The sequence below is a fragment of the Mastomys coucha genome, unplaced genomic scaffold (genome assembly GCF_008632895.1).
Source record: "Mastomys coucha isolate ucsf_1 unplaced genomic scaffold, UCSF_Mcou_1 pScaffold20, whole genome shotgun sequence".
Taxonomy (NCBI): domain Eukaryota; kingdom Metazoa; phylum Chordata; class Mammalia; order Rodentia; family Muridae; genus Mastomys; species Mastomys coucha.
This window is the reverse complement of record NW_022196903.1, coordinates 126,903,333-126,910,882: the sequence shown is the minus strand read 5'-3', so window position 1 is coordinate 126,910,882 and position 7,550 is coordinate 126,903,333.

The window sequence follows — 7,550 nt, the reverse complement described above, 5'->3', positions numbered from 1 at the left end:
CTCTTACACATGAAACTGTTTGGGCCTGGTGTCTGCAGACGCTTCCTGCCGCGACTCAAAACCCATCACCTCCTATAATTTAAACTTATCTACGTTGTTTTGGATTAAAGATATGTCTGTATTCCAGCCAGAGGGATTGAAGGATTAAAATTCCTCTACAGTTTTAATTACTTCTTTTTTTTTTACATTCTTATTTTTGTATAAATTCTTTATATGTCTTTTATATGACTATTGTATGATATGAAAGTTTTGAAGATATTTTGGATTTTCTTTCTTTGTCCATTTGTCCTTAAGGCCACTGAAACACTCTCTAACTCATTTACTCTGAAGCCCTTATGCCACTATGTGTCATTGCAGAAGTTTGTAAAATTTAATTTTCAGTATATTTGTGTAGTTCTTAGCTACAAAGTTTATTTGTTTAGATCTGTAACAACTAAGCTTTCATTTTTTCATGCTATTCATTTCCACACGTTCCCAGGTTGCATTCAATTCTTCATTTTCAATGTCAGCTGTGAGTTATGGGCATTAAAGAGATTTGAATGGGAGAGATGGTCTTTTGTGCTAATAAAAAAATCAGGTCAAATGAGCAACAAAGAGGTGGAATAAGAAGAATACTGGGTAGATAAACTCATTTCTGACCAGTGTATGGTTCATAGCCAAATGGGAAAACTTATATCACTCTTCAAGCCTATGGAAAGTAGCTCCAAATATACAAAGTATTTATACTATTTTTAAATCAGTTATACAAAAGCATTATTAAATACTGTATGATCAATTGGCACAGTATAGCCATAAACTAGATGGTTAACAATATTTTAAAAATTTTAAATGAAAATATAGAAAAGGGAGATTTCAACTAAAAAAGTGAGTTTATTAGTGTGTATTTGCCTTTGTATTCATCAATGATCTTGTTTAGAAAAATCAAATAAAAACATCCCATTTTTAGTCCTAAATACTTTAAGAATAGAATGTTTGGCCTATGATATTATTAGATATCTGCATATTGTAGGAAGAACCTTAGAAAATATTGAGCTATTTTGATACATTTTTATTCGATATTTTCTTTTCCTACATCTCAAATGTTATCCCCTTTCCTGGTTTCCCTCCCTCCCAGGAAACAAACTATCACATTCTCCCTCTCCCTGCTTCTATGAGGGTGTTCCAACATGCACCCACCCACTCCCACCTTCCTGCCTTCAATTCCACTAAACTGGGGTATCTATCAAGCCTTCATAGGACCAAGGAAATATCCTTCCATTGAAATATCCTTCCATTGGTGCATGACAAGGCCATCCTCTGCTACATGTGCAGCTGGAGTCATGTGTACTCCTTTGTGGATGGCTTAGTTTTTGGGATTTCTGGGTGATCTGGTTGGTTGATATTCTCAGTCACCAAAAAAACAAACACCAAGGCTATCCTGATGGAGAATGACAAGCACAAGACCATAAGCAACAGAAGCCAAAATATGTGGGCATCATCAGAACCCAGTTCTTCCACAACAGCAAGCCCTGAATACACCAACACACCTGAAATACAGGAATCTGTCCTAAAATCCTATCTCATGGAGAAAATAGAGTCCTTTAAGGAGGCTATCAATAACTCACTGAAAGAAATACAGGAAAACACAGGTAAACAGGTGAAGGAATTGAATAAATCAATTCAAGAACTAAGATTGGAAGTAGAAACAATAAAGGAATAATAATGAGCCTCTTACTTAGGCAATTTTAACCTAGACAAGTAGTACAATGTCACTCAAAATTCCAGTTTAGGCCATGTTTGAAAGAATATGAGCTTTCTCTGGCTAAGTAAATGAGTTATATTATCTGTTTGGCTCCCTGCTTAGAGCCACAGATTTTTATTAATTAATACCTGTTTAAACTAGGCAATGGTTAGCACTGCACTCTACTCTGGAGTCAGTGGTTACTACCACTATCTTGTTTCCAACCATGGGTGAAACTTTCCATGTGGCTTGGACAAAATCTCAATTTTTTTTCCTAATTCACTTTAAAAGTAAATAATCTCAATGTCAAATTCATAGTCTAAATCCTCTGTTCTCAGAGGTAAATAACTCAAATATTTTCTCTCTCTCTCTCTCGTCACAGAGTGTCCTGTAATTTGCCACAGCACAGCAGAGAGCCTCAGAGCTAATGTTTGTTCCAACTTGGCACACTTGAGTCATGTAACTTGCTTTTCATGCCACACAGGCTATCAGACAACAAAAGGGAAAACAAGGAAAAAATAAAATAAAATATAAACTTTAACTCTCAGGGTAATCATTTTAAATTACTAGTAGATTCGTGCCCAGCTACATGTTGGGTGGCCATCTGTTTCGAGAATTAATAAGAAGAATCCATCCCGCAAACTTGCTTTCCTGCCGGGCCACATTTTTTGAGCCAGTAAGATTTGGCCTCAATACTAAGTTCTGAGGGGATTTTGTTACTATCTCCCAGCAAGTTACATCTCACTCTCAAGCAACTCTTTACACACCCCCACTATCATTTATCTAAATAGTGCCTAAGATCCGGTAAGTAAAGCATGACTCTTAAGGCCTTAATATCCAATAAGATTTGTATAATAATAAAATCACAATTTACAAGATGCCAATACAATAATTTCAGAACCAAATAATGAAGACAATATTCTAACCCAATTAATCTATTTTGTAAAAACCTTTGGATGGTTGTAAAACCTCATGGTCTGTCTCCATGGTCACGACCTACTCCCCTACTCCTGACCCTTCTTCTTCCTCCAATTCTAGCTCCATCTCCCTCTTCCTGTCCAGTCACAGGCCTGTCACTGCACAATTGTGATTGAACAGAGAAAATGCTACAGCACATGCTTAGTAAGAAAAGAATATAGGTAAACTAATCCCCACAAGCTAGAGGGAAACCCTATATATAATTTTTGCTGTGGATGGATCTTGATGATGTTGTTGTCTTGAAGAAGTCCAAACAAACATGGCACCCCAACATAGCACCTCCAACTAGCAGAGTACAGTGAAGTACACAGTGGGAATTGGAAGGATGTGCAAAGGAAGTAAAGAATGGTTGGACCAGTGGTGAATAAACTTTGTAGAAGGACAAGGTAATGGTAAAATGTGTTTTGTGTATGTGTTTAGAGCTATGCTAAAATCTAGAGAAGCAAAGGCAATTCTCATAGGTGCTTTTAGTCTTTGGACCCTGACTAGAGATAGTTGACACCTAAGACATGAGAGAATAGGTTTGAGAAAAGCAGTCCTCTCCTACTATCTGGGGATGCTTTGGCTAAAAAGAAGGAAAATGAACATAAGCTGTTTCTGAGCACTCCTAGGGACAGGTGGAGGTTGGAAGATGTCCTGCCTCCTCTCTGGCACCTTCTGGAGGAATGCTTGGTTCTGGGTCCCTTAGGTAGGATATCTGGGTCCTTTTGGGATGTCTAATTCTCTTCCCTCTCTGTCTACTGTCTGTCCTTGGCCCACCAATCTGTCCATGTCCATCAAAACTGACTTTTATGTTAAGTCTGTGTTTTTGTTTTGTGGCTTGATTCTTTGTTGTTCTGTGTTTCAAGTTCAAAAGAAAAATGATTAAACCTTTATCTCCTGGTTGTTCAGCCCTTGATTTAGTTTTAACTCATTTCAAAAAAAGAGAAAAAGAAAAAATAAATAAAAAATAATCTCAATTGGTCTTTGTGGCCCTATACCTGTAGTTAGGAGATGCCCTGCTAGGAGCTGATTGTCTGTAATATCTGCTCTAAAAGGGGCCAACAACTTTTTGACTTACATGGTAAGGGAGATAATGGCTTTTTTCCTACAAAAATCTCTGACTGTGATTATTGGGTTCAGCTTGTAACAAGGAGCTCCTCTCTTGAAATTACTGCTAGAAAAATTAAGAATTTTGTTGGCTTAAATAAGTAAATATGTAGCCATTTCATTTTTGTTTCTGACTGGCTTTAAAAGTATAAATATTTCCTGCATGTCTTGTTTATAAATTATTGGCTTATAAGTTATTTGGTATGATAAAAATTTGTAACACTGGTAACAGAAAGTTGGCTTAAAACTGGTAACTCCAGATTGGAGTACTTCAGATCTACAACATGTGGCATGAGCCAACCCAGGTAAACAGCTCTCTAAGAATACTTGTAAGTTGGGATATTTTATATAATTCTTATCCTAGATACTAGACTTACAAGTGATAAGATTTAAAGCAATATCTCTTTAATGAGGTATTAAAAGCTGCAAAATGCACAGGAATTGACAGCCAAAAACTTTACTTTGTAACATGAAAGTAATGCTTTTGGTGTTGATTTTAAAGAGAATGAATTGTTTCCACTGTTAAAATTGGATTTAGCTTTCCAAAATTGTGGTTGTGCTCTGGTATTACAAGAGAAACTCAAAAATTATAGTTAAACAGCCAGTGTTCCATTGGCTGCAGTTTGCAGTTCGATCACAGGCTCAAGATTTTGTCACCCATATTTGTAGTTAAGATGATTGCTAGAATAATAAAAGTTAAGAACAGCTGTGACCAGTATGGGCCTGCTGCCCCTTTTTACACAAGCTTTATTGTACATAGTGGTAGAAGCAAATTTAACCCTCCCCCTACATAATTGGGAAGGAATTTCAGTGGGAATTTATCTGGTATCAAACAAACTCCTGATGAACTGTTTCAGGAATTGGTGGATAGAGTGCTAAAAGTGAAAGAGTTAAATTTGAGACTTGTGCTGGCTAATGAGAAAATTCCAGGTTTGAAGAAAAATACAGTGGACCAAGGTTGAATATGTCAAAATAAGCCTGGGCAAAAATAAGCAGTCTGTTAGACATCCTGAGAACTAGCAGGTCAAAAAGACACAAACTACATGTCTGGGCAGATATGGTTTAAGGTCAGATGCTCTGTTGACTCAGATTAACACCAACCTTAAGAATTTTCCACTCTGTTCTACACGTAATATAGTTAATATTTGAACTAGTCAATCATGTATAGCCACACTGATTCCTTTGTTCCCCCAGACCTTTTTTCCTATATAAACCCCTAACCCCTGATGATGGGTTTGGGTCACGGAGGATGCGTCTGCAGACACCAGGCCCAGACAGTTCCACGTGTAAGAGGTTTAATTGGGAGGGGGTAGGGGGGTTAGCGGTGCAGGAAGAGAGAGGGGAGAGAGAGAGAGAAAAATGGAGGAATTGTCTCATATATACGGGTTGTGACGTAATAGGTCCAGGTAAAGGCGGGAGTTGAACCCAATTGATTCTGGGAATATGGTGGCCGTTGCCCTGGCAACAGGTCTGTGGACCTGCCCATATATATCTGCCTCAGGCTCTGGATGCTAACACCTGAGCCTCGGGGTTGGGCTCCACTATCTCCTGTGTGAGATAGGTGTGGTGCTGGCCCGGAGCGCCCCAAAATTAAAACTACCTCCTGTAATTACATCAAGATGGTCTCTCATGATTCCTTGGGTGCACGTCCTCTGGAGATTTGAGTGGGGGGCTCCTCACGGGGGTCTTTCAAAAGCAGCTAATAGAAGTTTTGGAGACCCTCAAGCAAGAATTCCTTTTGTTACACAACTGTCTTATGAGAATGCTAATCTGCCATGTGGCAGTCCCACCATACAAAGCAAAGGCAGACTTATCTGGATACATTTGTCCTTGTGAAGAAATTGAACCCTTATACAATCAGGGTCTGGCTAGGGCTGCTGCCTTGCAGGGGACTACAGTACAAGCAATGCTTTTACAGCACCAAGGAGATAAGTAATGTTTTAAGTGTGGGAGCATAAATCATTTTAGGAAAGTCTGTCTAAGAATTAGAGTTATAGACAGACAGTAGAATCACTGCCCTGGAATCTCTCCTCACTGCAGGAGTGGTAGTCATTGGGCCAGGCCTCAGACAAAAGGCTCAGATTAAGAAATATTTACATTTGAGTTAATGCAAAGCTCAGAGCAGCCTCTGTTGGGTTTGCTTGGTATTGTTTCTGTTTTGCAAACCCTGCCTAGGGATGTGGGCCCTCACCTTGCCTGCGGGGAACCTGGGAATTATTTAGGCCAAAATGGCATTATTACAGATCTATCAATGTGTTGTTCAAAACAAAGTTCAAAATCAAAAGATTTATGAAAGTTTAATGAGGCTATGGAACTTGTATAGGCATTACAATCTGGACTGTCTACTCCATGTACAGTTATTATGGATTTGGAGGATTGTTCTTTATTCCTTTGCATCTTGATGATTGTAAAGGGTTTGTTTTAGTGAGCTTATAATTTTAAAGAACCCATTAAGCAGTATCCTTGGAAAGTTTTGCCTCAAGGAATGGCTAATAGTTTTATGCTGTGTAAAATGTTTTGGTCTCTGCAATACACAAATTTAGGACTTTGAATCCTTCAGTGTATATTCATCATATGGATGGTGTTTTATTAGCTGGTTTGCCTGAAGGAGTTTTACTACAAGGCTTTGCTATTATACAAGGAGCTTTAAAATTTTGGGGAGTAGTAGTTGTTCCACAAAAGATTTAAAGGCACTATCTTTTTCAATATTTGGGGCCTTGGTTATATGCTAGACAAATGGTGGCATGGAAAATGCAAGAAAGAAGAGATGATATGCTTACTTCAAATTATTTTCAAAAGCTTCTAAGAGATGTTAATTGGCTAAGACCTTACCTTAAGTTTACCACAGGAGAATTTAAACCTCTGTTTGATCCCCTGAAGGGGGATGCAAATCCTAACTACCCTCCAAAATTTACTAATGAGGGAAAATAGTGCCATGGACTGGGATTGCTGCAGGGATCCCTCAATCCGAGGGAGTAGAGATCTGGCCAAGTGGGCAAAAAAAATTTGCCGGGATGACAAACAGACACTGAAAAGCTAGAGAATCTTAGAATGTATAATGTATAACTTTTACCCAAAAGGGGGCATGGAAAACCTCTGCCACAAGCTAAAAAGGTGAAGTAGCTAGTTCCAGGAACTCAGAGCCTCGGGGCTCTGGTTCCTGATACCTGCCCCTCCTGAATGATCCACAATGAGGGCAGAACTAGGAATGAATGTCTACTGGTATATGAGACTCTCCACCCTGTCGACCAGTAGATGATTACATTTCTAGAATGAATATGTTTCCCTCCCTAACTGAATACCTTGGGTTGGGTCCCTCTGAAATTTTCCACTGTTTTTATGTTCTGTTTCCTTGGTAACCCTCTCTCTGCCTCCAGCTTCCCTTAAATAACCCACACTTCTTGTGTTCCATGTCAAACTCTGGCCAGCAAGGTCATGAGATCTACCTCAGTACTGGCCTATCCCAAATAAACCTCATGTGATTACAGCAAGTTCGGTCTCTCGTGAGTCATTAGGTGGTCACATCATCCCGAGACTTGAGTAAGGATCTCCCCAGTTCTGGGGGTCTTTCAACACAACACAAGGAAGTGCAGAATCTGTGTGTATATTCTTAAAATTAAACATCCGACCTTTATGGTCATTACAAATGAAAAAGAAAAAGTCAGGTGTCTATGGGTCTAAAGCAGCTGCCTCTTCTAGATGAGTGCTGCATCCCCTGGCCCCAGAATGGCTGACCCTGGGGGGCTGCTCGAATGCCTTGCAA